General features: G+C 49.8%; 12 non-coding genes across 12 annotated transcripts; all 12 read right to left on the reverse strand.

The window, feature by feature from the left end:
- Positions 1-176: 176 nt before the first annotated feature.
- On the reverse strand, positions 177-340 carry LOC130131156 (U1 spliceosomal RNA). Its single transcript, XR_008812320.1, has one exon. It is a non-coding gene; the product is annotated as a U1 spliceosomal RNA (small nuclear RNA).
- Positions 341-2,549: 2,209 nt separating this feature from the next.
- On the reverse strand, positions 2,550-2,713 carry LOC130131157 (U1 spliceosomal RNA). Its single transcript, XR_008812321.1, has one exon. It is a non-coding gene; the product is annotated as a U1 spliceosomal RNA (small nuclear RNA).
- A 2,209-nt stretch (positions 2,714-4,922) lies between these two features.
- Positions 4,923-5,086, reverse strand: LOC130131122 (U1 spliceosomal RNA). The gene has a single exon (XR_008812288.1). It is a non-coding gene; the product is annotated as a U1 spliceosomal RNA (small nuclear RNA).
- Positions 5,087-7,295: 2,209 nt separating this feature from the next.
- LOC130131169 (U1 spliceosomal RNA) lies at positions 7,296-7,459 on the reverse strand. Its single transcript, XR_008812332.1, has one exon. It is a non-coding gene; the product is annotated as a U1 spliceosomal RNA (small nuclear RNA).
- A 2,209-nt stretch (positions 7,460-9,668) lies between these two features.
- On the reverse strand, positions 9,669-9,832 carry LOC130131123 (U1 spliceosomal RNA). Its single transcript, XR_008812289.1, has one exon. It is a non-coding gene; the product is annotated as a U1 spliceosomal RNA (small nuclear RNA).
- A 2,209-nt stretch (positions 9,833-12,041) lies between these two features.
- On the reverse strand, positions 12,042-12,205 carry LOC130131080 (U1 spliceosomal RNA). Its single transcript, XR_008812249.1, has one exon. It is a non-coding gene; the product is annotated as a U1 spliceosomal RNA (small nuclear RNA).
- Positions 12,206-14,414: 2,209 nt separating this feature from the next.
- On the reverse strand, positions 14,415-14,578 carry LOC130131124 (U1 spliceosomal RNA). Its single transcript, XR_008812290.1, has one exon. It is a non-coding gene; the product is annotated as a U1 spliceosomal RNA (small nuclear RNA).
- A 2,209-nt stretch (positions 14,579-16,787) lies between these two features.
- Positions 16,788-16,951, reverse strand: LOC130131170 (U1 spliceosomal RNA). Its single transcript, XR_008812333.1, has one exon. It is a non-coding gene; the product is annotated as a U1 spliceosomal RNA (small nuclear RNA).
- Positions 16,952-19,160: 2,209 nt separating this feature from the next.
- On the reverse strand, positions 19,161-19,324 carry LOC130131171 (U1 spliceosomal RNA). Its single transcript, XR_008812334.1, has one exon. It is a non-coding gene; the product is annotated as a U1 spliceosomal RNA (small nuclear RNA).
- A 2,209-nt stretch (positions 19,325-21,533) lies between these two features.
- LOC130131125 (U1 spliceosomal RNA) lies at positions 21,534-21,697 on the reverse strand. The gene has a single exon (XR_008812291.1). It is a non-coding gene; the product is annotated as a U1 spliceosomal RNA (small nuclear RNA).
- A 2,209-nt stretch (positions 21,698-23,906) lies between these two features.
- Positions 23,907-24,070, reverse strand: LOC130131126 (U1 spliceosomal RNA). The gene has a single exon (XR_008812292.1). It is a non-coding gene; the product is annotated as a U1 spliceosomal RNA (small nuclear RNA).
- Positions 24,071-26,279: 2,209 nt separating this feature from the next.
- On the reverse strand, positions 26,280-26,443 carry LOC130131081 (U1 spliceosomal RNA). The gene has a single exon (XR_008812250.1). It is a non-coding gene; the product is annotated as a U1 spliceosomal RNA (small nuclear RNA).
- Positions 26,444-27,752: the final 1,309 nt, after the last annotated feature.

The raw sequence follows: 27,752 nt of genomic DNA on the forward strand, positions 1-27,752 counted from the left end.
AAACCGGGAGGGATCGGAAGAGTGGGGTGATTGGTCCCATATAATTGGGGAGACAAAGAGGAACGAAACCCCGATGATGAATTAAGGGACGCAAGATTATTAACACGCCGAATGTCGTAAAGTTTGTGTTTTCCTGCCTTAACGGGAACCATATTGTTTTTCTTTTGACATTTAATCAGGGGAGAGCGCGAACGCAGTCCCCCACTACCAGAAATTATGCAGTCGAGATTCCCACGTTTGGCGAATTCGCACAGGTCAGCACAACCGGAGTGCAATGGTCAAGCCTCGCCGTGGGTGAACCACCTTCTTGATCATGGTGTCTCCCCTGCCAGGTAAGTATGAACCTCAGCCATCGCACAGAGGACCTGATTCTGACACACATCTATCTGTATGACGGTGCCACGGCATCAAGTAAAGCGACTGCTTTGTCCTCACAGAAATCAAGGTTTGTTTCTTTTAACATGTAAACGGGGGAGAGCGCGAACGCAGTCCCCCACTACCGGAAATGATGCAGTCCAGAGTCTATAACATTTGGGGAATTGACCTTTCGCAAAGTCAGTTACCGTTGCTATGACCGTCAAGCCTTTCAGAACTATCCAGGAAGTAGCCGGAAAACACCAAAACATGAAGGAAGAAATCAGCGCATTGTGTGGTTAAAAGTAACAGTAGTAATACATTAGCTATCAATAATAGCTAGTAGCAAGCTTAGCTTGGAGCAGACAGGTATTTTTGTTGATTTTGGATGGATTAAGCTGGCCATGGGGTCTGCTATACTGTGACATCTATTGACGACATTGCGCTTCTTGCGTTCTGGGTTTCGGGAAGGGAAAGAAAATGACACCCCCTCCAAACTTTTCACATATCTAGTATCCGATCTGCAGATCCCATAGGCACACCGTTTCAGCATTTTGTTGTGTGTTTGAAAGCTTGACGGACCGTTGCTAAGGTCGGATTGGACAAGCACCGTTCTGGGGAGGTACTTTGCGAAAGCTCAATTGAACTCGAGGCGTTCTAGAGGAGTGTAAAGTCTACCTCGACTGTACACAGTTACGGCTCCTGATCGGTCTAAAGTCTACGGTGAGTGAACGCTCTAGACTAATCGGAAGCCGAAAGAGCCGATTGTAGCGTACCAGTCATAGGTCCCAGATGAGACGAGCATCAAAGCTTATCAAGAGGAAGAAGAGTGGTTTTCAAAGTTTACGGCGATGTTTGTTCTTCGATGATTCGTTTGAAGGAAAAGTGTTAGCTATAGCTATTAGCGATTTTCCATAGGAACAACTACACGAACTCACAGGCTGGCGCGAATTACAAGTGGAACTACCCCGTAGTCGCCCTGTCGAGAGTCGTGTTTCCATAGCGACGTAGGAACCGCCGGGATCATGAGTTGACGTCAGCATTTTGCGACAGCTTTCACCGCGACGTAATTATCCCATCCAGGTGGCGGGAAATGTCGAGGTAAATCGTCTCGTTTCTCCTGGAGGACTCGAGCCCCCGCTGAACCTCGTCGGTGGCGTAGTCAGCCAACAAAGCCTGCACCTCCTCGTCTGTCGGTTTCTCGGCTGATTTCTCCATTTCGCTTGATCGAAATTAAGTTTGCTACCACACAGCTTGGTTGCTGGCTTATACAATTGCGCTTGTTGAACACCGAAGTAGAAGGCTGGTTGCTTCCGACGTTCAACCAATCGGCGTCGAGCCCCTCCCAGCAGGTTTTCAGGGCCGCTCAGAAGTACCGACCCCAGAGCAGGGACTAGAGACGCTCCCTTAAAAGTCCCAGTAAGAGTTCCGGTCAGGGGTAGTTCCTCTAGTGGAAACACCAGCAAAGCTGCCGGCCCCCTAAAAGGTTCGGGTAGTTCCGCTGGTGGAAAATGGCCTTATGAGTTGTGTTGACAGGTTGCTTCACAAGGGGCGTCACTCCAGATACTGAAAGCAAAGGTTCACCTACTTTTGCCACTCACAGATGTGCAATATTGGATCATTTTGCTCAATAAATGAATGAGCAAGTATCATATTTTTGTCTCATTTGTTTAATTGGGTTTTCTTCATCTACTTTTAGGACTCGTCGCCGGACCGAATCCCCGTGTTACCCCCGCCTTGATTGGTGTCGCTAAAGCCACAATTGGCCGTGTGTGCGGGTGTGAAGCCGGATGTGAGTATGTGTCGAGGTGGCTGCAGTAGCGCCTCCTCTGATCGGTCGGGGCGCCTGTTCGGGGGAGAGGGAGAACTGGAGGAATAGCGTGATCCTGCCACGCGCTACGTCGCCCTGGCGAAACGCCTCACTGTCAGGGGAACGAAGCGGCTGGCGACTCCACATGCGTCGGAGGAGGCATGTGGTAGTCTGCAGCCCTCCCCGCAATGGCAGAGGGGATGGAGCAGAAACCGGGAGGGATCGGAAGAGTGGGGTGATTGGTCCCATATAATTGGGGAGACAAAGAGGAACGAAACCCCGATGATGAATTAAGGGACGCAAGATTATTAACACACCGAATGTCGTAAAGTTTGTGTTTTCCTGCCTTAACGGGAACCATATTGTTTTTCTTTTGACATTTAATCAGGGGAGAGCGCGAACGCAGTCCCCCACTACCAGAAATTATGCAGTCGAGATTCCCACGTTTGGCGAATTCGCACAGGTCAGCACAACCGGAGTGCAATGGTCAAGCCTCGCCGTGGGTGAACCACCTTCTTGATCATGGTGTCTCCCCTGCCAGGTAAGTATGAACCTCAGCCATCGCACAGAGGACCTGATTCTGACACACATCTATCTGTATGACGGTGCCACGGCATCAAGTAAAGCGACTGCTTTGTCCTCACAGAAATCAAGGTTTGTTTCTTTTAACATGTAAACGGGGGAGAGCGCGAACGCAGTCCCCCACTACCGGAAATGATGCAGTCCAGAGTCTATAACATTTGGGGAATTGACCTTTCGCAAAGTCAGTTACCGTTGCTATGACCGTCAAGCCTTTCAGAACTATCCAGGAAGTAGCCGGAAAACACCAAAACATGAAGGAAGAAATCAGCGCATTGTGTGGTTAAAAGTAGCAGTAGTAATACATTAGCTATCAATAATAGCTAGTAGCAAGCTTAGCTTGGAGCAGACAGGTATTTTTGTTGATTTTGGATGGATTAAGCTGGCCATGGGGTCTGCTATACTGTGACATCTATTGACGACATTGCGCTTCTTGCGTTCTGGGTTTCGGGAAGGGAAAGAAAATGACACCCCCTCCAAACTTTTCACATATCTAGTATCCGATCTGCAGATCCCATAGGCACACCGTTTCAGTATTTTGTTGTGCGTTTGAAAGCTTGACGGACCGTTGCTAAGGTCGGATTGGACAAGCACCGTTCTGGGGAGGTACTTTGCGAAAGCTCAATTGAACTCGAGGCGTTCTAGAGGAGTGTAAAGTCTACCTCGACTGTACACAGTTACGGCTCCTGATCGGTCAAAAGTCTACGGTGAGTGAACGCTCTAGACTAATCGGAAGCCGAAAGAGCCGATTGGAGCGTACCAGTCATAGGTCCCATATGAGACGAGCATCAAAGCTTATCAAGAGGAAGAAGAGTGGTTTTCAAAGTTTACGGCGATGTTTGTTCTTCGATGATTCGTTTGAAGGAAAGGTGTTAGCTATAGCTATTAGCGATTTTCCATAGGAACAACTACACGAACTCACAGGCTGGCGCGAATTACAAGTGGAACTACCCCGTAGTCGCCCTGTCGAGAGTCGTGTTTCCATAGCGACGTAGGAACCGCCGGGATCATGAGTTGACGTCAACATTTTGCGACAGCTTTCACCGCGACGTAATTATCCCATCCAGGTGGCGGGAAATGTCGAGGTAAATCGTCTCGTTTCTCCTGGAGGACTCGAGCCCCCGCTGAACCTCGTCGGTGGCGTAGTCAGCCAACAAAGCCTGCACCTCCTCGTCTGTCCGTTTCTCGGCTGATTTCTCCATTTCGCTTGATCGAAATTAAGTTTGCTACCACACAGCTTGGTTGCTGGCTTATACAATTGCGCTTGTTGAACACCGAAGTAGAAGGCTGGTTGCTTCCGACGTTCAACCAATCGGCGTCGAGCCCCTCCCAGCAGGTTTTCAGGGCCGCTCAGAAGTACCGACCCCAGAGCAGGGACTAGAGACGCTCCCTTAAAAGTCCCAGTAAGAGTTCCGGTCAGGGGTAGTTCCTCTAGTGGAAACACCAGCAAAGCTGCCGGCCCCCTAAAAGGTTCGGGTAGTTCCGCTGGTGGAAAATGGCCTTATGAGTTGTGTTGACAGGTTGCTTCACAAGGGGCGTCACTCCAGATACTGAAAGCAAAGGTTCACCTACTTTTGCCACTCACAGATGTGAAATATTGGATCATTTTGCTCAATAAATGAATGAGCAAGTATCATATTTTTGTCTCATTTGTTTAATTGGGTTTTCTTCATCTACTTTTAGGACTCGTCGCCGGACCGAATCCCCGTGTTACCCCCGCCTTGATTGGTGTCGCTAAAGCCACAATTGGCCGTGTGTGCGGGTGTGAAGCCGGATGTGAGTATGTGTCGAGGTGGCTGCAGTAGCGCCTCCTCTGATCGGTCGGGGCGCCTGTTCGGGGGAGAGGGAGAACTGGAGGAATAGCGTGATCCTGCCACGCGCTACGTCGCCCTGGCGAAACGCCTCACTGTCAGGGGAACGAAGCGGCTGGCGACTCCACATGCGTCGGAGGAGGCATGTGGTAGTCTGCAGCCCTCCCCGCAATGGCAGAGGGGATGGAGCAGAAACCGGGAGGGATCGGAAGAGTGGGGTAATTGGTCCCATATAATTGGGGAGACAAAGAGGAACGAAACCCCGATGATGAATTAAGGGACGCAAGATTATTAACACGCCGAATGTCGTAAAGTTTGTGTTTTCCTGCCGTAACGGGAACCATATTGTTTTTCTTTTGACATTTAATCAGGGGAGAGCGCGAACGCAGTCCCCCACTACCAGAAATTATGCAGTCGAGATTCCCACGTTTGGGGAATTCGCACAGGTCAGCACAACCGGAGTGCAATGGTCAAGCCTCGCCGTGGATGAACCACCTTCTTGATCATGGTGTCTCCCCTGCCAGGTAAGTATGAACCCCAGCCATCGCACAGAGGAGCTGATTCTGACACACATCTATCTGTATGACGGTGCCACGGCATCAAGTAAAGCGACTGCTTTGTCCTCACAGAAATCAAGGTTTGTTTCTTTTAACATGTAAACGGGGGAGAGCGCGAACGCAGTCCCCCACTACCGGAAATGATGCAGTCCAGAGTCTATAACATTTGGGGAATTGACCTTTCGCAAAGTCAGTTACCGTTGCTATGACCGTCAAGCATTTCAGAACTATCCAGGAAGTAGCCGGAAAACACCAAAACATGAAGGAAGAAATCAGCGCATTGTGTGGTTAAAAGTAGCAGTAGTAATACATTAGCTATCAATAATAGCTAGTAGCAAGCTTAGCTTGGAGCAGACAGGTATTTTTGTTGATTTTGGATGGATTAAGCTGGCCATGGGGTCTGCTATACTGTGACATCTATTGACGACATTGCGCTTCTTGCGTTCTGGGTTTCGGGAAGGGAAAGAAAATGACACCCCCTCCAAACTTTTCACATATCTAGTATCCGATCTGCAGATCCCATAGGCACACCGTTTCAGCATTTTGTTGTGTGTTTGAAAGCTTGACGGACCGTTGCTAAGGTCGGATTGGACAAGCACCGTTCTGGGGAGGTACTTTGCGAAAGCTCAATTGAACTCGAGGCGTTCTAGAGGAGTGTAAAGTCTACCTCGACTGTACACAGTTACGGCTCCTGATCGGTCTAAAGTCTACGGTGAGTGAACGCTCTAGACTAATCGGAAGCCGAAAGAGCCGATTGTAGCGTACCAGTCATAGGTCCCAGATGAGACGAGCATCAAAGCTTATCAAGAGGAAGAAGAGTGGTTTTCAAAGTTTACGGCGATGTTTGTTCTTCGATGATTCGTTTGAAGGAAAAGTGTTTGCTATAGCTATTAGCGATTTTCCATAGGAACAACTACACGAACTCACAGGCTGGCGCGAATTACAAGTGGAACTACCCCGTAGTCGCCCTGTCGAGAGTCGTGTTTCCATAGCGACGTAGGAACCGCCGGGATCATGAGTTGACGTCAGCATTTTGCGACAGCTTTCACCGCGACGTAATTATCCCATCCAGGTGGCGGGAAATGTCGAGGTAAATCGTCTCGTTTCTCCTGGAGGACTCGAGCCCCCGCTGAACCTCGTCGGTGGCGTAGTCAGCCAACAAAGCCTGCACCTCCTCGTCTGTCCGTTTCTCGGCTGATTTCTCCATTTCGCTTGATCGAAATTAAGTTTGCTACCACACAGCTTGGTTGCTGGCTTATACAATTGCGCTTGTTGAACACCGAAGTAGAAGGCTGGTTGCTTCCGACGTTCAACCAATCGGCGTCGAGCCCCTCCCAGCAGGTTTTCAGGGCCGCTCAGAAGTACCGACCCCAGAGCAGGGACTAGAGACGCTCCCTTAAAAGTCCCAGTAAGAGTTCCGGTCAGGGGTAGTTCCTCTAGTGGAAACACCAGCAAAGCTGCCGGCCCCCTAAAAGGTTCGGGTAGTTCCGCTGGTGGAAAATGGCCTTATGAGTTGTGTTGACAGGTTGCTTCACAAGGGGCGTCACTCCAGATACTGAAAGCAAAGGTTCACCTACTTTTGCCACTCACAGATGTGCAATATTGGATCATTTTGCTCAATAAATGAATGAGCAAGTATCATATTTTTGTCTCATTTGTTTAATTGGGTTTTCTTCATCTACTTTTAGGACTCGTCGCCGGACCGAATCCCCGTGTTACCCCCGCCTTGATTGGTGTCGCTAAAGCCACAATTGGCCGTGTGTGCGGGTGTGAAGCCGGATGTGAGTATGTGTCGAGGTGGCTGCAGTAGCGCCTCCTCTGATCGGTCGGGGCGCCTGTTCGGGGGAGAGGGAGAACTGGAGGAATAGCGTGATCCCGCCACGCGCTACGTCGCCCTGGCGAAACGCCTCACTGTCAGGGGAACGAAGCGGCTGGCGACTCCACATGCGTCGGAGGAGGCATGTGGTAGTCTGCAGCCCTCCCCGCAATGGCAGAGGGGATGGAGCAGAAACCGGGAGGGATCGGAAGAGTGGGGTAATTGGTCCCATATAATTGGGGAGACAAAGAGGAACGAAACCCCGATGATGAATTAAGGGACGCAAGATTATTAACACGCCAAATGTCGTAAAGTTTGTGTTTTCCTGCCTTAACGGGAACCATATTGTTTTTCTTTTGACATTTAATCAGGGGAGAGCGCGAACGCAGTCCCCCACTACCAGATATTATGCAGTCGAGATTCCCACGTTTGGGGAATTCGCACAAATCATCACAACCGGAGTGCAATGGTCAAGCCTCGCCGTAGGTGAACCACCTTCTTGATCATGGTGTCTCCCCTGCCAGGTAAGTATGAACCCCAGCCATCGCACAGAGGAGCTGATTCTGACACACATCTATCTGTATGACGGTGCCACGGCATCAAGTAAAGCGACTGCTTTGTCCTCACAGAAATCAAGGTTTGTTTCTTTTAACATGTAAACGGGGGAGAGCGCGAACGCAGTCCCCCACTACCGGAAATGATGCAGTCCAGAGTCTATAACATTTGGGGAATTGACCTTTCGCAAAGTCAGTTACCGTTGCTATGACCGTCAAGCCTTTCAGAACTATCCAGGAAGTAGCCGGAAAACACCAAAACATGAAGGAAGAAATCAGCGCATTGTGTGGTTAAAAGTAGCAGTAGTAATACATTAGCTATCAATAATAGCTAGTAGCAAGCTTAGCTTGGAGCAGACAGGTATTTTTGTTGATTTTGGATGGATTAAGCTGGCCATGGGGTCTGCTATACTGTGACATCTATTGACGACATTGCGCTTCTTGCGTTCTGGGTTTCGGGAAGGGAAAGAAAATGACACCCCCTCCAAACTTTTCACATATCTAGTATCCGATCTGCAGATCCCATAGGCACACCGTTTCAGTATTTTGTTGTGCGTTTGAAAGCTTGACGGACCGTTGCTAAGGTCGGATTGGACAAGCACCGTTCTGGGGAGGTACTTTGCGAAAGCTCAATTGAACTCGAGGCGTTCTAGAGGAGTGTAAAGTCTACCTCGACTGTACACAGTTACGGCTCCTGATCGGTCAAAAGTCTACGGTGAGTGAACGCTCTAGACTAATCGGAAGCCGAAAGAGCCGATTGGAGCGTACCAGTCATAGGTCCCATATGAGACGAGCATCAAAGCTTATCAAGAGGAAGAAGAGTGGTTTTCAAAGTTTACGGCGATGTTTGTTCTTCGATGATTCGTTTGAAGGAAAGGTGTTAGCTATAGCTATTAGCGATTTTCCATAGGAACAACTACACGAACTCACAGGCTGGCGCGAATTACAAGTGGAACTACCCCGTAGTCGCCCTGTCGAGAGTCGTGTTTCCATAGCGACGTAGGAACCGCCGGGATCATGAGTTGACGTCAACATTTTGCGACAGCTTTCACCGCGACGTAATTATCCCATCCAGGTGGCGGGAAATGTCGAGGTAAATCGTCTCGTTTCTCCTGGAGGACTCGAGCCCCCGCTGAACCTCGTCGGTGGCGTAGTCAGCCAACAAAGCCTGCACCTCCTCGTCTGTCCGTTTCTCGGCTGATTTCTCCATTTCGCTTGATCGAAATTAAGTTTGCTACCACACAGCTTGGTTGCTGGCTTATACAATTGCGCTTGTTGAACACCGAAGTAGAAGGCTGGTTGCTTCCGACGTTCAACCAATCGGCGTCGAGCCCCTCCCAGCAGGTTTTCAGGGCCGCTCAGAAGTACCGACCCCAGAGCAGGGACTAGAGACGCTCCCTTAAAAGTCCCAGTAAGAGTTCCGGTCAGGGGTAGTTCCTCTAGTGGAAACACCAGCAAAGCTGCCGGCCCCCTAAAAGGTTCGGGTAGTTCCGCTGGTGGAAAATGGCCTTATGAGTTGTGTTGACAGGTTGCTTCACAAGGGGCGTCACTCCAGATACTGAAAGCAAAGGTTCACCTACTTTTGCCACTCACAGATGTGAAATATTGGATCATTTTGCTCAATAAATGAATGAGCAAGTATCATATTTTTGTCTCATTTGTTTAATTGGGTTTTCTTCATCTACTTTTAGGACTCGTCGCCGGACCGAATCCCCGTGTTACCCCCGCCTTGATTGGTGTCGCTAAAGCCACAATTGGCCGTGTGTGCGGGTGTGAAGCCGGATGTGAGTATGTGTCGAGGTGGCTGCAGTAGCGCCTCCTCTGATCGGTCGGGGCGCCTGTTCGGGGGAGAGGGAGAACTGGAGGAATAGCGTGATCCTGCCACGCGCTACGTCGCCCTGGCGAAACGCCTCACTGTCAGGGGAACGAAGCGGCTGGCGACTCCACATGCGTCGGAGGAGGCATGTGGTAGTCTGCAGCCCTCCCCGCAATGGCAGAGGGGATGGAGCAGAAACCGGGAGGGATCGGAAGAGTGGGGTAATTGGTCCCATATAATTGGGGAGACAAAGAGGAACGAAACCCCGATGATGAATTAAGGGACGCAAGATTATTAACACGCCGAATGTCGTAAAGTTTGTGTTTTCCTGCCGTAACGGGAACCATATTGTTTTTCTTTTGACATTTAATCAGGGGAGAGCGCGAACGCAGTCCCCCACTACCAGAAATTATGCAGTCGAGATTCCCACGTTTGGGGAATTCGCACAGGTCAGCACAACCGGAGTGCAATGGTCAAGCCTCGCCGTGGATGAACCACCTTCTTGATCATGGTGTCTCCCCTGCCAGGTAAGTATGAACCCCAGCCATCGCACAGAGGAGCTGATTCTGACACACATCTATCTGTATGACGGTGCCACGGCATCAAGTAAAGCGACTGCTTTGTCCTCACAGAAATCAAGGTTTGTTTCTTTTAACATGTAAACGGGGGAGAGCGCGAACGCAGTCCCCCACTACCGGAAATGATGCAGTCCAGAGTCTATAACATTTGGGGAATTGACCTTTCGCAAAGTCAGTTACCGTTGCTATGACCGTCAAGCCTTTCAGAACTATCCAGGAAGTAGCCGGAAAACACCAAAACATGAAGGAAGAAATCAGCGCATTGTGTGGTTAAAAGTAGCAGTAGTAATACATTAGCTATCAATAATAGCTAGTAGCAAGCTTAGCTTGGAGCAGACAGGTATTTTTGTTGATTTTGGATGGATTAAGCTGGCCATGGGGTCTGCTATACTGTGACATCTATTGACGACATTGCGCTTCTTGCGTTCTGGGTTTCGGGAAGGGAAAGAAAATGACACCCCCTCCAAACTTTTCACATATCTAGTATCCGATCTGCAGATCCCATAGGCACACCGTTTCAGCATTTTGTTGTGTGTTTGAAAGCTTGACGGACCGTTGCTAAGGTCGGATTGGACAAGCACCGTTCTGGGGAGGTACTTTGCGAAAGCTCAATTGAACTCGAGGCGTTCTAGAGGAGTGTAAAGTCTACCTCGACTGTACACAGTTACGGCTCCTGATCGGTCTAAAGTCTACGGTGAGTGAACGCTCTAGACTAATCGGAAGCCGAAAGAGCCGATTGTAGCGTACCAGTCATAGGTCCCAGATGAGACGAGCATCAAAGCTTATCAAGAGGAAGAAGAGTGGTTTTCAAAGTTTACGGCGATGTTTGTTCTTCGATGATTCGTTTGAAGGAAAAGTGTTTGCTATAGCTATTAGCGATTTTCCATAGGAACAACTACACGAACTCACAGGCTGGCGCGAATTACAAGTGGAACTACCCCGTAGTCGCCCTGTCGAGAGTCGTGTTTCCATAGCGACGTAGGAACCGCCGGGATCATGAGTTGACGTCAGCATTTTGCGACAGCTTTCACCGCGACGTAATTATCCCATCCAGGTGGCGGGAAATGTCGAGGTAAATCGTCTCGTTTCTCCTGGAGGACTCGAGCCCCCGCTGAACCTCGTCGGTGGCGTAGTCAGCCAACAAAGCCTGCACCTCCTCGTCTGTCCGTTTCTCGGCTGATTTCTCCATTTCGCTTGATCGAAATTAAGTTTGCTACCACACAGCTTGGTTGCTGGCTTATACAATTGCGCTTGTTGAACACCGAAGTAGAAGGCTGGTTGCTTCCGACGTTCAACCAATCGGCGTCGAGCCCCTCCCAGCAGGTTTTCAGGGCCGCTCAGAAGTACCGACCCCAGAGCAGGGACTAGAGACGCTCCCTTAAAAGTCCCAGTAAGAGTTCCGGTCAGGGGTAGTTCCTCTAGTGGAAACACCAGCAAAGCTGCCGGCCCCCTAAAAGGTTCGGGTAGTTCCGCTGGTGGAAAATGGCCTTATGCGTTGTGTTGACAGGTTGCTTCACAAGGGGCTTCACTCCAGATACTGAAAGCAAAGGTTCACCTACTTTTGCCACTCACAGATGTGAAATATTGGATCATTTTGCTCAATAAATGAATGAGCAAGTATCATATTTTTGTCTCATTTGTTTAATTGGGTTTTCTTCATCTACTTTTAGGACTCGTCGCCGGACCGAATCCCCGTGTTACCCCCGCCTTGATTGGTGTCGCTAAAGCCACAATTGGCCGTGTGTGCGGGTGTGAAGCCGGATGTGAGTATGTGTCGAGGTGGCTGCAGTAGCGCCTCCTCTGATCGGTCGGGGCGCCTGTTCGGGGGAGAGGGAGAACTGGAGGAATAGCGTGATCCTGCCACGCGCTACGTCGCCCTGGCGAAACGCCTCACTGTCAGGGGAACGAAGCGGCTGGCGACTCCACATGCGTCGGAGGAGGCATGTGGTAGTCTGCAGCCCTCCCCGCAATGGCAGAGGGGATGGAGCAGAAACCGGGAGGGATCGGAAGAGTGGGGTAATTGGTCCCATATAATTGGGGAGACAAAGAGGAACGAAACCCCGATGATGAATTAAGGGACGCAAGATTATTAACACGCCGAATGTCGTAAAGTTTGTGTTTTCCTGCCTTAACGGGAACCATATTGTTTTTCTTTTGACATTTAATCAGGGGAGAGCGCGAACGCAGTCCCCCACTACCAGAAATTATGCAGTCGAGATTCCCACGTTTGGGGAATTCGCACAGGTCAGCACAACCGGAGTGCAATGGTCAAGCCTCGCCGTGGGTGAACCACCTTCTTGATCATGGTGTCTCCCCTGCCAGGTAAGTATGAACACCAGCCATCGCACAGAGGAGCTGATTCTGACACACATCTATCTGTATGACGGTGCCACGGCATCAAGTAAAGCGACTGCTTTGTCCTCACAGAAATCAAGGTTTGTTTCTTTTAACATGTAAACGGGGGAGAGCGCGAACGCAGTCCCCCACTACCGGAAATGATGCAGTCCAGAGTCTATAACATTTGGGGAATTGACCTTTCGCAAAGTCAGTTACCGTTGCTATGACCGTCAAGCCTTTCAGAACTATCCAGGAAGTAGCCGGAAAACACCAAAACATGAAGGAAGAAATCAGCGCATTGTGTGGTTAAAAGTAACAGTAGTAATACATTAGCTATCAATAATAGCTAGTAGCAAGCTTAGCTTGGAGCAGACAGGTATTTTTGTTGATTTTGGATGGATTAAGCTGGCCATGGGGTCTGCTATACTGTGACATCTATTGACGACATTGCGCTTCTTGCGTTCTGGGTTTCGGGAAGGGAAAGAAAATGACACCCCCTCCAAACTTTTCACATATCTAGTATCCGATCTGCAGATCCCATAGGCACACCGTTTCAGCATTTTGTTGTGTGTTTGAAAGCTTGACGGACCGTTGCTAAGGTCGGATTGGACAAGCACCGTTCTGGGGAGGTACTTTGCGAAAGCTCAATTGAACTCGAGGCGTTCTAGAGGAGTGTAAAGTCTACCTCGACTGTACACAGTTACGGCTCCTGATCGGTCTAAAGTCTACGGTGAGTGAACGCTCTAGACTAATCGGAAGCCGAAAGAGCCGATTGTAGCGTACCAGTCATAGGTCCCAGATGAGACGAGCATCAAAGCTTATCAAGAGGAAGAAGAGTGGTTTTCAAAGTTTACGGCGATGTTTGTTCTTCGATGATTCGTTTGAAGGAAAAGTGTTAGCTATAGCTATTAGCGATTTTCCATAGGAACAACTACACGAACTCACAGGCTGGCGCGAATTACAAGTGGAACTACCCCGTAGTCGCCCTGTCGAGAGTCGTGTTTCCATAGCGACGTAGGAACCGCCGGGATCATGAGTTGACGTCAACATTTTGCGACAGCTTTCACCGCGACGTAATTATCCCATCCAGGTGGCGGGAAATGTCGAGGTAAATCGTCTCGTTTCTCCTGGAGGACTCGAGCCCCCGCTGAACCTCGTCGGTGGCGTAGTCAGCCAACAAAGCCTGCACCTCCTCGTCTGTCCGTTTCTCGGCTGATTTCTCCATTTCGCTTGATCGAAATTAAGTTTGCTACCACACAGCTTGGTTGCTGGCTTATACAATTGCGCTTGTTGAACACCGAAGTAGAAGGCTGGTTGCTTCCGACGTTCAACCAATCGGCGTCGAGCCCCTCCCAGCAGGTTTTCAGGGCCGCTCAGAAGTACCGACCCCAGAGCAGGGACTAGAGACGCTCCCTTAAAAGTCCCAGTAAGAGTTCCGGTCAGGGGTAGTTCCTCTAGTGGAAACACCAGCAAAGCTGCCGGCCCCCTAAAAGGTTCGGGTAGTTCCGCTGGTGGAAAATGGCCTTATGAGTTGTGTTGACAGGTTGCTTCACAAGGGGCGTCACTCCAGATACTGAAAGCAAAGGTTCACCTACTTTTGCCACTCACAGATGTGAAATATTGGATCATTTTGCTCAATAAATGAATGAGCAAGTATCATATTTTTGTCTCATTTGTTTAATTGGGTTTTCTTCATCTACTTTTAGGACTCGTCGCCGGACCGAATCCCCGTGTTACCCCCGCCTTGATTGGTGTCGCTAAAGCCACAATTGGCCGTGTGTGCGGGTGTGAAGCCGGATGTGAGTATGTGTCGAGGTGGCTGCAGTAGCGCCTCCTCTGATCGGTCGGGGCGCCTGTTCGGGGGAGAGGGAGAACTGGAGGAATAGCGTGATCCTGCCACGCGCTACGTCGCCCTGGCGAAACGCCTCACTGTCAGGGGAACGAAGCGGCTGGCGACTCCACATGCGTCGGAGGAGGCATGTGGTAGTCTGCAGCCCTCCCCGCAATGGCAGAGGGGATGGAGCAGAAACCGGGAGGGATCGGAAGAGTGGGGTAATTGGTCCCATATAATTGGGGAGACAAAGAGGAACGAAACCCCGATGATGAATTAAGGGACGCAAGATTATTAACACGCCGAATGTCGTAAAGTTTGTGTTTTCCTGCCGTAACGGGAACCATATTGTTTTTCTTTTGACATTTAATCAGGGGAGAGCGCGAACGCAGTCCCCCACTACCAGAAATTATGCAGTCGAGATTCCCACGTTTGGGGAATTCGCACAGGTCAGCACAACCGGAGTGCAATGGTCAAGCCTCGCCGTGGATGAACCACCTTCTTGATCATGGTGTCTCCCCTGCCAGGTAAGTATGAACCCCAGCCATCGCACAGAGGAGCTGATTCTGACACACATCTATCTGTATGACGGTGCCACGGCATCAAGTAAAGCGACTGCTTTGTCCTCACAGAAATCAAGGTTTGTTTCTTTTAACATGTAAACGGGGGAGAGCGCGAACGCAGTCCCCCACTACCGGAAATGATGCAGTCCAGAGTCTATAACATTTGGGGAATTGACCTTTCGCAAAGTCAGTTACCGTTGCTATGACCGTCAAGCATTTCAGAACTATCCAGGAAGTAGCCGGAAAACACCAAAACATGAAGGAAGAAATCAGCGCATTGTGTGGTTAAAAGTAGCAGTAGTAATACATTAGCTATCAATAATAGCTAGTAGCAAGCTTAGCTTGGAGCAGACAGGTATTTTTGTTGATTTTGGATGGATTAAGCTGGCCATGGGGTCTGCTATACTGTGACATCTATTGACGACATTGCGCTTCTTGCGTTCTGGGTTTCGGGAAGGGAAAGAAAATGACACCCCCTCCAAACTTTTCACATATCTAGTATCCGATCTGCAGATCCCATAGGCACACCGTTTCAGCATTTTGTTGTGTGTTTGAAAGCTTGACGGACCGTTGCTAAGGTCGGATTGGACAAGCACCGTTCTGGGGAGGTACTTTGCGAAAGCTCAATTGAACTCGAGGCGTTCTAGAGGAGTGTAAAGTCTACCTCGACTGTACACAGTTACGGCTCCTGATCGGTCTAAAGTCTACGGTGAGTGAACGCTCTAGACTAATCGGAAGCCGAAAGAGCCGATTGTAGCGTACCAGTCATAGGTCCCAGATGAGACGAGCATCAAAGCTTATCAAGAGGAAGAAGAGTGGTTTTCAAAGTTTACGGCGATGTTTGTTCTTCGATGATTCGTTTGAAGGAAAAGTGTTTGCTATAGCTATTAGCGATTTTCCATAGGAACAACTACACGAACTCACAGGCTGGCGCGAATTACAAGTGGAACTACCCCGTAGTCGCCCTGTCGAGAGTCGTGTTTCCATAGCGACGTAGGAACCGCCGGGATCATGAGTTGACGTCAGCATTTTGCGACAGCTTTCACCGCGACGTAATTATCCCATCCAGGTGGCGGGAAATGTCGAGGTAAATCGTCTCGTTTCTCCTGGAGGACTCGAGCCCCCGCTGAACCTCGTCGGTGGCGTAGTCAGCCAACAAAGCCTGCACCTCCTCGTCTGTCCGTTTCTCGGCTGATTTCTCCATTTCGCTTGATCGAAATTAAGTTTGCTACCACACAGCTTGGTTGCTGGCTTATACAATTGCGCTTGTTGAACACCGAAGTAGAAGGCTGGTTGCTTCCGACGTTCAACCAATCGGCGTCGAGCCCCTCCCAGCAGGTTTTCAGGGCCGCTCAGAAGTACCGACCCCAGAGCAGGGACTAGAGACGCTCCCTTAAAAGTCCCAGTAAGAGTTCCGGTCAGGGGTAGTTCCTCTAGTGGAAACACCAGCAAAGCTGCCGGCCCCCTAAAAGGTTCGGGTAGTTCCGCTGGTGGAAAATGGCCTTATGAGTTGTGTTGACAGGTTGCTTCACAAGGGGCGTCACTCCAGATACTGAAAGCAAAGGTTCACCTACTTTTGCCACTCACAGATGTGCAATATTGGATCATTTTGCTCAATAAATGAATGAGCAAGTATCATATTTTTGTCTCATTTGTTTAATTGGGTTTTCTTCATCTACTTTTAGGACTCGTCGCCGGACCGAATCCCCGTGTTACCCCCGCCTTGATTGGTGTCGCTAAAGCCACAATTGGCCGTGTGTGCGGGTGTGAAGCCGGATGTGAGTATGTGTCGAGGTGGCTGCAGTAGCGCCTCCTCTGATCGGTCGGGGCGCCTGTTCGGGGGAGAGGGAGAACTGGAGGAATAGCGTGATCCCGCCACGCGCTACGTCGCCCTGGCGAAACGCCTCACTGTCAGGGGAACGAAGCGGCTGGCGACTCCACATGCGTCGGAGGAGGCATGTGGTAGTCTGCAGCCCTCCCCGCAATGGCAGAGGGGATGGAGCAGAAACCGGGAGGGATCGGAAGAGTGGGGTAATTGGTCCCATATAATTGGGGAGACAAAGAGGAACGAAACCCCGATGATGAATTAAGGGACGCAAGATTATTAACACGCCGAATGTCGTAAAGTTTGTGTTTTCCTGCCTTAACGGGAACCATATTGTTTTTCTTTTGACATTTAATCAGGGGAGAGCGCGAACGCAGTCCCCCACTACCAGATATTATGCAGTCGAGATTCCCACGTTTGGGGAATTCGCACAAATCATCACAACCGGAGTGCAATGGTCAAGCCTCGCCGTAGGTGAACCACCTTCTTGATCATGGTGTCTCCCCTGCCAGGTAAGTATGAACCCCAGCCATCGCACAGAGGAGCTGATTCTGACACACATCTATCTGTATGACGGTGCCACGGCATCAAGTAAAGCGACTGCTTTGTCCTCACAGAAATCAAGGTTTGTTTCTTTTAACATGTAAACGGGGGAGAGCGCGAACGCAGTCCCCCACTACCGGAAATGATGCAGTCCAGAGTCTATAACATTTGGGGAATTGACCTTTCGCAAAGTCAGTTACCGTTGCTATGACCGTCAAGCATTTCAGAACTATCCAGGAAGTAGCCGGAAAACACCAAAACATGAAGGAAGAAATCAGCGCATTGTGTGGTTAAAAGTAGCAGTAGTAATACATTAGCTATCAATAATAGCTAGTAGCAAGCTTAGCTTGGAGCAGACAGGTATTTTTGTTGATTTTGGATGGATTAAGCTGGCCATGGGGTCTGCTATACTGTGACATCTATTGACGACATTGCGCTTCTTGCGTTCTGGGTTTCGGGAAGGGAAAGAAAATGACACCCCCTCCAAACTTTTCACATATCTAGTATCCGATCTGCAGATCCCATAGGCACACCGTTTCAGCATTTTGTTGTGTGTTTGAAAGCTTGACGGACCGTTGCTAAGGTCGGATTGGACAAGCACCGTTCTGGGGAGGTACTTTGCGAAAGCTCAATTGAACTCGAGGCGTTCTAGAGGAGTGTAAAGTCTACCTCGACTGTACACAGTTACGGCTCCTGATCGGTCTAAAGTCTACGGTGAGTGAACGCTCTAGACTAATCGGAAGCCGAAAGAGCCGATTGTAGCGTACCAGTCATAGGTCCCAGATGAGACGAGCATCAAAGCTTATCAAGAGGAAGAAGAGTGGTTTTCAAAGTTTACGGCGATGTTTGTTCTTCGATGATTCGTTTGAAGGAAAAGTGTTTGCTATAGCTATTAGCGATTTTCCATAGGAACAACTACACGAACTCACAGGCTGGCGCGAATTACAAGTGGAACTACCCCGTAGTCGCCCTGTCGAGAGTCGTGTTTCCATAGCGACGTAGGAACCGCCGGGATCATGAGTTGACGTCAGCATTTTGCGACAGCTTTCACCGCGACGTAATTATCCCATCCAGGTGGCGGGAAATGTCGAGGTAAATCGTCTCGTTTCTCCTGGAGGACTCGAGCCCCCGCTGAACCTCGTCGGTGGCGTAGTCAGCCAACAAAGCCTGCACCTCCTCGTCTGTCCGTTTCTCGGCTGATTTCTCCATTTCGCTTGATCGAAATTAAGTTTGCTACCACACAGCTTGGTTGCTGGCTTATACAATTGCGCTTGTTGAACACCGAAGTAGAAGGCTGGTTGCTTCCGACGTTCAACCAATCGGCGTCGAGCCCCTCCCAGCAGGTTTTCAGGGCCGCTCAGAAGTACCGACCCCAGAGCAGGGACTAGAGACGCTCCCTTAAAAGTCCCAGTAAGAGTTCCGGTCAGGGGTAGTTCCTCTAGTGGAAACACCAGCAAAGCTGCCGGCCCCCTAAAAGGTTCGGGTAGTTCCGCTGGTGGAAAATGGCCTTATGAGTTGTGTTGACAGGTTGCTTCACAAGGGGCGTCACTCCAGATACTGAAAGCAAAGGTTCACCTACTTTTGCCACTCACAGATGTGCAATATTGGATCATTTTGCTCAATAAATGAATGAGCAAGTATCATATTTTTGTCTCATTTGTTTAATTGGGTTTTCTTCATCTACTTTTAGGACTCGTCGCCGGACCGAATCCCCGTGTTACCCCCGCCTTGATTGGTGTCGCTAAAGCCACAATTGGCCGTGTGTGCGGGTGTGAAGCCGGATGTGAGTATGTGTCGAGGTGGCTGCAGTAGCGCCTCCTCTGATCGGTCGGGGCGCCTGTTCGGGGGAGAGGGAGAACTGGAGGAATAGCGTGATCCCGCCACGCGCTACGTCGCCCTGGCGAAACGCCTCACTGTCAGGGGAACGAAGCGGCTGGCGACTCCACATGCGTCGGAGGAGGCATGTGGTAGTCTGCAGCCCTCCCCGCAATGGCAGAGGGGATGGAGCAGAAACCGGGAGGGATCGGAAGAGTGGGGTAATTGGTCCCATATAATTGGGGAGACAAAGAGGAACGAAACCCCGATGATGAATTAAGGGACGCAAGATTATTAACACGCCGAATGTCGTAAAGTTTGTGTTTTCCTGCCTTAACGGGAACCATATTGTTTTTCTTTTGACATTTAATCAGGGGAGAGCGCGAACGCAGTCCCCCACTACCAGATATTATGCAGTCGAGATTCCCACGTTTGGGGAATTCGCACAAATCATCACAACCGGAGTGCAATGGTCAAGCCTCGCCGTAGGTGAACCACCTTCTTGATCATGGTGTCTCCCCTGCCAGGTAAGTATGAACCCCAGCCATCGCACAGAGGAGCTGATTCTGACACACATCTATCTGTATGACGGTGCCACGGCATCAAGTAAAGCGACTGCTTTGTCCTCACAGAAATCAAGGTTTGTTTCTTTTAACATGTAAACGGGGGAGAGCGCGAACGCAGTCCCCCACTACCGGAAATGATGCAGTCCAGAGTCTATAACATTTGGGGAATTGACCTTTCGCAAAGTCAGTTACCGTTGCTATGACCGTCAAGCCTTTCAGAACTATCCAGGAAGTAGCCGGAAAACACCAAAACATGAAGGAAGAAATCAGCGCATTGTGTGGTTAAAAGTAGCAGTAGTAATACATTAGCTATCAATAATAGCTAGTAGCAAGCTTAGCTTGGAGCAGACAGGTATTTTTGTTGATTTTGGATGGATTAAGCTGGCCATGGGGTCTGCTATACTGTGACATCTATTGACGACATTGCGCTTCTTGCGTTCTGGGTTTCGGGAAGGGAAAGAAAATGACACCCCCTCCAAACTTTTCACATATCTAGTATCCGATCTGCAGATCCCATAGGCACACCGTTTCAGTATTTTGTTGTGCGTTTGAAAGCTTGACGGACCGTTGCTAAGGTCGGATTGGACAAGCACCGTTCTGGGGAGGTACTTTGCGAAAGCTCAATTGAACTCGAGGCGTTCTAGAGGAGTGTAAAGTCTACCTCGACTGTACACAGTTACGGCTCCTGATCGGTCAAAAGTCTACGGTGAGTGAACGCTCTAGACTAATCGGAAGCCGAAAGAGCCGATTGGAGCGTACCAGTCATAGGTCCCATATGAGACGAGCATCAAAGCTTATCAAGAGGAAGAAGAGTGGTTTTCAAAGTTTACGGCGATGTTTGTTCTTCGATGATTCGTTTGAAGGAAAGGTGTTAGCTATAGCTATTAGCGATTTTCCATAGGAACAACTACACGAACTCACAGGCTGGCGCGAATTACAAGTGGAACTACCCCGTAGTCGCCCTGTCGAGAGTCGTGTTTCCATAGCGACGTAGGAACCGCCGGGATCATGAGTTGACGTCAACATTTTGCGACAGCTTTCACCGCGACGTAATTATCCCATCCAGGTGGCGGGAAATGTCGAGGTAAATCGTCTCGTTTCTCCTGGAGGACTCGAGCCCCCGCTGAACCTCGTCGGTGGCGTAGTCAGCCAACAAAGCCTGCACCTCCTCGTCTGTCCGTTTCTCGGCTGATTTCTCCATTTCGCTTGATCGAAATTAAGTTTGCTACCACACAGCTTGGTTGCTGGCTTATACAATTGCGCTTGTTGAACACCGAAGTAGAAGGCTGGTTGCTTCCGACGTTCAACCAATCGGCGTCGAGCCCCTCCCAGCAGGTTTTCAGGGCCGCTCAGAAGTACCGACCCCAGAGCAGGGACTAGAGACGCTCCCTTAAAAGTCCCAGTAAGAGTTCCGGTCAGGGGTAGTTCCTCTAGTGGAAACACCAGCAAAGCTGCCGGCCCCCTAAAAGGTTCGGGTAGTTCCGCTGGTGGAAAATGGCCTTATGAGTTGTGTTGACAGGTTGCTTCACAAGGGGCGTCACTCCAGATACTGAAAGCAAAGGTTCACCTACTTTTGCCACTCACAGATGTGAAATATTGGATCATTTTGCTCAATAAATGAATGAGCAAGTATCATATTTTTGTCTCATTTGTTTAATTGGGTTTTCTTCATCTACTTTTAGGACTCGTCGCCGGACCGAATCCCCGTGTTACCCCCGCCTTGATTGGTGTCGCTAAAGCCACAATTGGCCGTGTGTGCGGGTGTGAAGCCGGATGTGAGTATGTGTCGAGGTGGCTGCAGTAGCGCCTCCTCTGATCGGTCGGGGCGCCTGTTCGGGGGAGAGGGAGAACTGGAGGAATAGCGTGATCCTGCCACGCGCTACGTCGCCCTGGCGAAACGCCTCACTGTCAGGGGAACGAAGCGGCTGGCGACTCCACATGCGTCGGAGGAGGCATGTGGTAGTCTGCAGCCCTCCCCGCAATGGCAGAGGGGATGGAGCAGAAACCGGGAGGGATCGGAAGAGTGGGGTAATTGGTCCCATATAATTGGGGAGACAAAGAGGAACGAAACCCCGATGATGAATTAAGGGACGCAAGATTATTAACACGCCGAATGTCGTAAAGTTTGTGTTTTCCTGCCGTAACGGGAACCATATTGTTTTTCTTTTGACATTTAATCAGGGGAGAGCGCGAACGCAGTCCCCCACTACCAGAAATTATGCAGTCGAGATTCCCACGTTTGGGGAATTCGCACAGGTCAGCACAACCGGAGTGCAATGGTCAAGCCTCGCCGTGGATGAACCACCTTCTTGATCATGGTGTCTCCCCTGCCAGGTAAGTATGAACCCCAGCCATCGCACAGAGGAGCTGATTCTGACACACATCTATCTGTATGACGGTGCCACGGCATCAAGTAAAGCGACTGCTTTGTCCTCACAGAAATCAAGGTTTGTTTCTTTTAACATGTAAACGGGGGAGAGCGCGAACGCAGTCCCCCACTACCGGAAATGATGCAGTCCAGAGTCTATAACATTTGGGGAATTGACCTTTCGCAAAGTCAGTTACCGTTGCTATGACCGTCAAGCATTTCAGAACTATCCAGGAAGTAGCCGGAAAACACCAAAACATGAAGGAAGAAATCAGCGCATTGTGTGGTTAAAAGTAGCAGTAGTAATACATTAGCTATCAATAATAGCTAGTAGCAAGCTTAGCTTGGAGCAGACAGGTATTTTTGTTGATTTTGGATGGATTAAGCTGGCCATGGGGTCTGCTATACTGTGACATCTATTGACGACATTGCGCTTCTTGCGTTCTGGGTTTCGGGAAGGGAAAGAAAATGACACCCCCTCCAAACTTTTCACATATCTAGTATCCGATCTGCAGATCCCATAGGCACACCGTTTCAGCATTTTGTTGTGTGTTTGAAAGCTTGACGGACCGTTGCTAAGGTCGGATTGGACAAGCACCGTTCTGGGGAGGTACTTTGCGAAAGCTCAATTGAACTCGAGGCGTTCTAGAGGAGTGTAAAGTCTACCTCGACTGTACACAGTTACGGCTCCTGATCGGTCTAAAGTCTACGGTGAGTGAACGCTCTAGACTAATCGGAAGCCGAAAGAGCCGATTGTAGCGTACCAGTCATAGGTCCCAGATGAGACGAGCATCAAAGCTTATCAAGAGGAAGAAGAGTGGTTTTCAAAGTTTACGGCGATGTTTGTTCTTCGATGATTCGTTTGAAGGAAAAGTGTTTGCTATAGCTATTAGCGATTTTCCATAGGAACAACTACACGAACTCACAGGCTGGCGCGAATTACAAGTGGAACTACCCCGTAGTCGCCCTGTCGAGAGTCGTGTTTCCATAGCGACGTAGGAACCGCCGGGATCATGAGTTGACGTCAGCATTTTGCGACAGCTTTCACCGCGACGTAATTATCCCATCCAGGTGGCGGGAAATGTCGAGGTAAATCGTCTCGTTTCTCCTGGAGGACTCGAGCCCCCGCTGAACCTCGTCGGTGGCGTAGTCAGCCAACAAAGCCTGCACCTCCTCGTCTGTCCGTTTCTCGGCTGATTTCTCCATTTCGCTTGATCGAAATTAAGTTTGCTACCACACAGCTTGGTTGCTGGCTTATACAATTGCGCTTGTTGAACACCGAAGTAGAAGGCTGGTTGCTTCCGACGTTCAACCAATCGGCGTCGAGCCCCTCCCAGCAGGTTTTCAGGGCCGCTCAGAAGTACCGACCCCAGAGCAGGGACTAGAGACGCTCCCTTAAAAGTCCCAGTAAGAGTTCCGGTCAGGGGTAGTTCCTCTAGTGGAAACACCAGCAAAGCTGCCGGCCCCCTAAAAGGTTCGGGTAGTTCCGCTGGTGGAAAATGGCCTTATGCGTTGTGTTGACAGGTTGCTTCACAAGGGGCTTCACTCCAGATACTGAAAGCAAAGGTTCACCTACTTTTGCCACTCACAGATGTGAAATATTGGATCATTTTGCTCAATAAATGAATGAGCAAGTATCATATTTTTGTCTCATTTGTTTAATTGGGTTTTCTTCATCTACTTTTAGGACTCGTCGCCGGACCGAATCCCCGTGTTACCCCCGCCTTGATTGGTGTCGCTAAAGCCACAATTGGCCGTGTGTGCGGGTGTGAAGCCGGATGTGAGTATGTGTCGAGGTGGCTGCAGTAGCGCCTCCTCTGATCGGTCGGGGCGCCTGTTCGGGGGAGAGGGAGAACTGGAGGAATAGCGTGATCCTGCCACGCGCTACGTCGCCCTGGCGAAACGCCTCACTGTCAGGGGAACGAAGCGGCTGGCGACTCCACATGCGTCGGAGGAGGCATGTGGTAGTCTGCAGCCCTCCCCGCAATGGCAGAGGGGATGGAGCAGAAACCGGGAGGGATCGGAAGAGTGGGGTAATTGGTCCCATATAATTGGGGAGACAAAGAGGAACGAAACCCCGATGATGAATTAAGGGACGCAAGATTATTAACACGCCGAATGTCGTAAAGTTTGTGTTTTCCTGCCGTAACGGGAACCATATTGTTTTTCTTTTGACATTTAATCAGGGGAGAGCGCGAACGCAGTCCCCCACTACCAGAAATTATGCAGTCGAGATTCCCACGTTTGGGGAATTCGCACAGGTCAGCACAACCGGAGTGCAATGGTCAAGCCTCGCCGTGGATGAACCACCTTCTTGATCATGGTGTCTCCCCTGCCAGGTAAGTATGAACCCCAGCCATCGCACAGAGGAGCTGATTCTGACACACATCTATCTGTATGACGGTGCCACGGCATCAAGTAAAGCGACTGCTTTGTCCTCACAGAAATCAAGGTTTGTTTCTTTTAACATGTAAACGGGGGAGAGCGCGAACGCAGTCCCCCACTACCGGAAATGATGCAGTCCAGAGTCTATAACATTTGGGGAATTGACCTTTCGCAAAGTCAGTTACCGTTGCTATGACCGTCAAGCCTTTCAGAACTATCCAGGAAGTAGCCGGAAAACACCAAAACATGAAGGAAGAAATCAGCGCATTGTGTGGTTAAAAGTAGCAGTAGTAATACATTAGCTATCAATAATAGCTAGTAGCAAGCTTAGCTTGGAGCAGACAGGTATTTTTGTTGATTTTGGATGGATTAAGCTGGCCATGGGGTCTGCTATACTGTGACATCTATTGACGACATTGCGCTTCTTGCGTTCTGGGTTTCGGGAAGGGAAAGAAAATGACACCCCCTCCAAACTTTTCACATATCTAGTATCCGATCTGCAGATCCCATAGGCACACCGTTTCAGCATTTTGTTGTGTGTTTGAAAGCTTGACGGACCGTTGCTAAGGTCGGATTGGACAAGCACCGTTCTGGGGAGGTACTTTGCGAAAGCTCAATTGAACTCGAGGCGTTCTAGAGGAGTGTAAAGTCTACCTCGACTGTACACAGTTACGGCTCCTGATCGGTCTAAAGTCTACGGTGAGTGAACGCTCTAGACTAATCGGAAGCCGAAAGAGCCGATTGTAGCGTACCAGTCATAGGTCCCAGATGAGACGAGCATCAAAGCTTATCAAGAGGAAGAAGAGTGGTTTTCAAAGTTTACGGCGATGTTTGTTCTTCGATGATGCGTTTGAAGGAAAAGTGTTTGCTATAGCTATTAGCGATTTTCCATAGGAACAACTACACGAACTCACAGGCTGGCGCGAATTACAAGTGGAACTACCCCGTAGTCGCCCTGTCGAGAGTCGTGTTTCCATAGCGACGTAGGAACCGCCGGGATCATGAGTTGACGTCAGCATTTTGCGACAGCTTTCACCGCGACGTAATTATCCCATCCAGGTGGCGGGAAATGTCGAGGTAAATCGTCTCGTTTCTCCTGGAGGACTCGAGCCCCCGCTGAACCTCGTCGGTGGCGTAGTCAGCCAACAAAGCCTGCACCTCCTCGTCTGTCCGTTTCTCGGCTGATTTCTCCATTTCGCTTGATCGAAATTAAGTTTGCTACCACACAGCTTGGTTGCTGGCTTATACAATTGCGCTTGTTGAACACCGAAGTAGAAGGCTGGTTGCTTCCGACGTTCAACCAATCGGCGTCGAGCCCCTCCCAGCAGGTTTTCAGGGCCGCTCAGAAGTACCGACCCCAGAGCAGGGACTAGAGACGCTCCCTTAAAAGTCCCAGTAAGAGTTCCGGTCAGGGGTAGTTCCTCTAGTGGAAACACCAGCAAAGCTGCCGGCCCCCTAAAAGGTTCGGGTAGTTCCGCTGGTGGAAAATGGCCTTATGCGTTGTGTTGACAGGTTGCTTCACAAGGGGCTTCACTCCAGATACTGAAAGCAAAGGTTCACCTACTTTTGCCACTCACAGATGTGAAATATTGGATCATTTTGCTCAATAAATGAATGAGCAAGTATCATATTTTTGTCTCATTTGTTTAATTGGGTTTTCTTCATCTACTTTTAGGACTCGTCGCCGGACCGAATCCCCGTGTTACCCCCGCCTTGATTGGTGTCGCTAAAGCCACAATTGGCCGTGTGTGCGGGTGTGAAGCCGGATGTGAGTATGTGTCGAGGTGGCTGCAGTAGCGCCTCCTCTGATCGGTCGGGGCGCCTGTTCGGGGGAGAGGGAGAACTGGAGGAATAGCGTGATCCTGCCACGCGCTACGTCGCCCTGGCGAAACGCCTCACTGTCAGGGGAACGAAGCGGCTGGCGACTCCACATGCGTCGGAGGAGGCATGTGGTAGTCTGCAGCCCTCCCCGCAATGGCAGAGGGGATGGAGCAGAAACCGGGAGGGATCGGAAGAGTGGGGTAATTGGTCCCATATAATTGGGGAGACAAAGAGGAACGAAACCCCGATGATGAATTAAGGGACGCAAGATTATTAACACGCCGAACGTCGTAAAGTTTGTGTTTTCCTGCCTTAACGGGAACCATATTGTTTTTCTTTTGACATTTAATCAGGGGAGAGCGCGAACGCAGTCCCCCACTACCAGAAATTATGCAGTCGAGATTCCCACGTTTGGGGAATTCGCACAGGTCAGCACAACCGGAGTGCAATGGTCAAGCCTCGCCGTGGGTGAACCACCTTCTTGATCATGGTGTCTCCCCTGCCAGGTAAGTATGAACCCCAGCCATCGCACAGAGGAGCTGATTCTGACACACATCTATCTGTATGACGGTGCCACGGCATCAAGTAAAGCGACTGCTTTGTCCTCACAGAAATCAAGGTTTGTTTCTTTTAACATGTAAACGGGGGAGAGCGCGAACGCAGTCCCCCACTACCGGAAATGATGCAGTCCAGAGTCTATAACATTTGGGGAATTGACCTTTCGCAAAGTCAGTTACCGTTGCTATGACCGTCAAGCCTTTCAGAACTATCCAGGAAGTAGCCGGAAAACACCAAAACATGAAGGAAGAAATCAGCGCATTGTGTGGTTAAAAGTAGCAGTAGTAATACATTAGCTATCAATAATAGCTAGTAGCAAGCTTAGCTTGGAGCAGACAGGTATTTTTGTTGATTTTGGATGGATTAAGCTGGCCATGGGGTCTGCTATACTGTGACATCTATTGACGACATTGCGCTTCTTGCGTTCTGGGTTTCGGGAAGGGAAAGAAAATGACACCCCCTCCAAACTTTTCACATATCTAGTATCCGATCTGCAGATCCCATAGGCACACCGTTTCAGTATTTTGTTGTGCGTTTGAAAGCTTGACGGACCGTTGCTAAGGTCGGATTGGACAAGCACCGTTCTGGGGAGGTACTTTGCGAAAGCTCAATTGAACTCGAGGCGTTCTAGAGGAGTGTAAAGTCTACCTCGACTGTACACAGTTACGGCTCCTGATCGGTCAAAAGTCTACGGTGAGTGAACGCTCTAGACTAATCGGAAGCCGAAAGAGCCGATTGGAGCGTACCAGTCATAGGTCCCATATGAGACGAGCATCAAAGCTTATCAAGAGGAAGAAGAGTGGTTTTCAAAGTTTACGGCGATGTTTGTTCTTCGATGATTCGTTTGAAGGAAAGGTGTTAGCTATAGCTATTAGCGATTTTCCATAGGAACAACTACACGAACTCACAGGCTGGCGCGAATTACAAGTGGAACTACCCCGTAGTCGCCCTGTCGAGAGTCGTGTTTCCATAGCGACGTAGGAACCGCCGGGATCATGAGTTGACGTCAACATTTTGCGACAGCTTTCACCGCGACGTAATTATCCCATCCAGGTGGCGGGAAATGTCGAGGTAAATCGTGTCGTTTCTCCTGGAGGACTCGAGCCCCCGCTGAACCTCGTCGGTGGCGTAGTCAGCCAACAAAGCCTGCACCTCCTCGTCTGTCCGTTTCTCGGCTGATTTCTCCATTTCGCTTGATCGAAATTAAGTTTGCTACCACACAGCTTGGTTGCTGGCTTATACAATTGCGCTTGTTGAACATCGAA

The sequence above is a fragment of the Lampris incognitus genome, chromosome 20, assembly GCF_029633865.1.
Source record: "Lampris incognitus isolate fLamInc1 chromosome 20, fLamInc1.hap2, whole genome shotgun sequence".
Classification (NCBI taxonomy): Eukaryota; Metazoa; Chordata; class Actinopteri; order Lampriformes; family Lampridae; genus Lampris; species Lampris incognitus.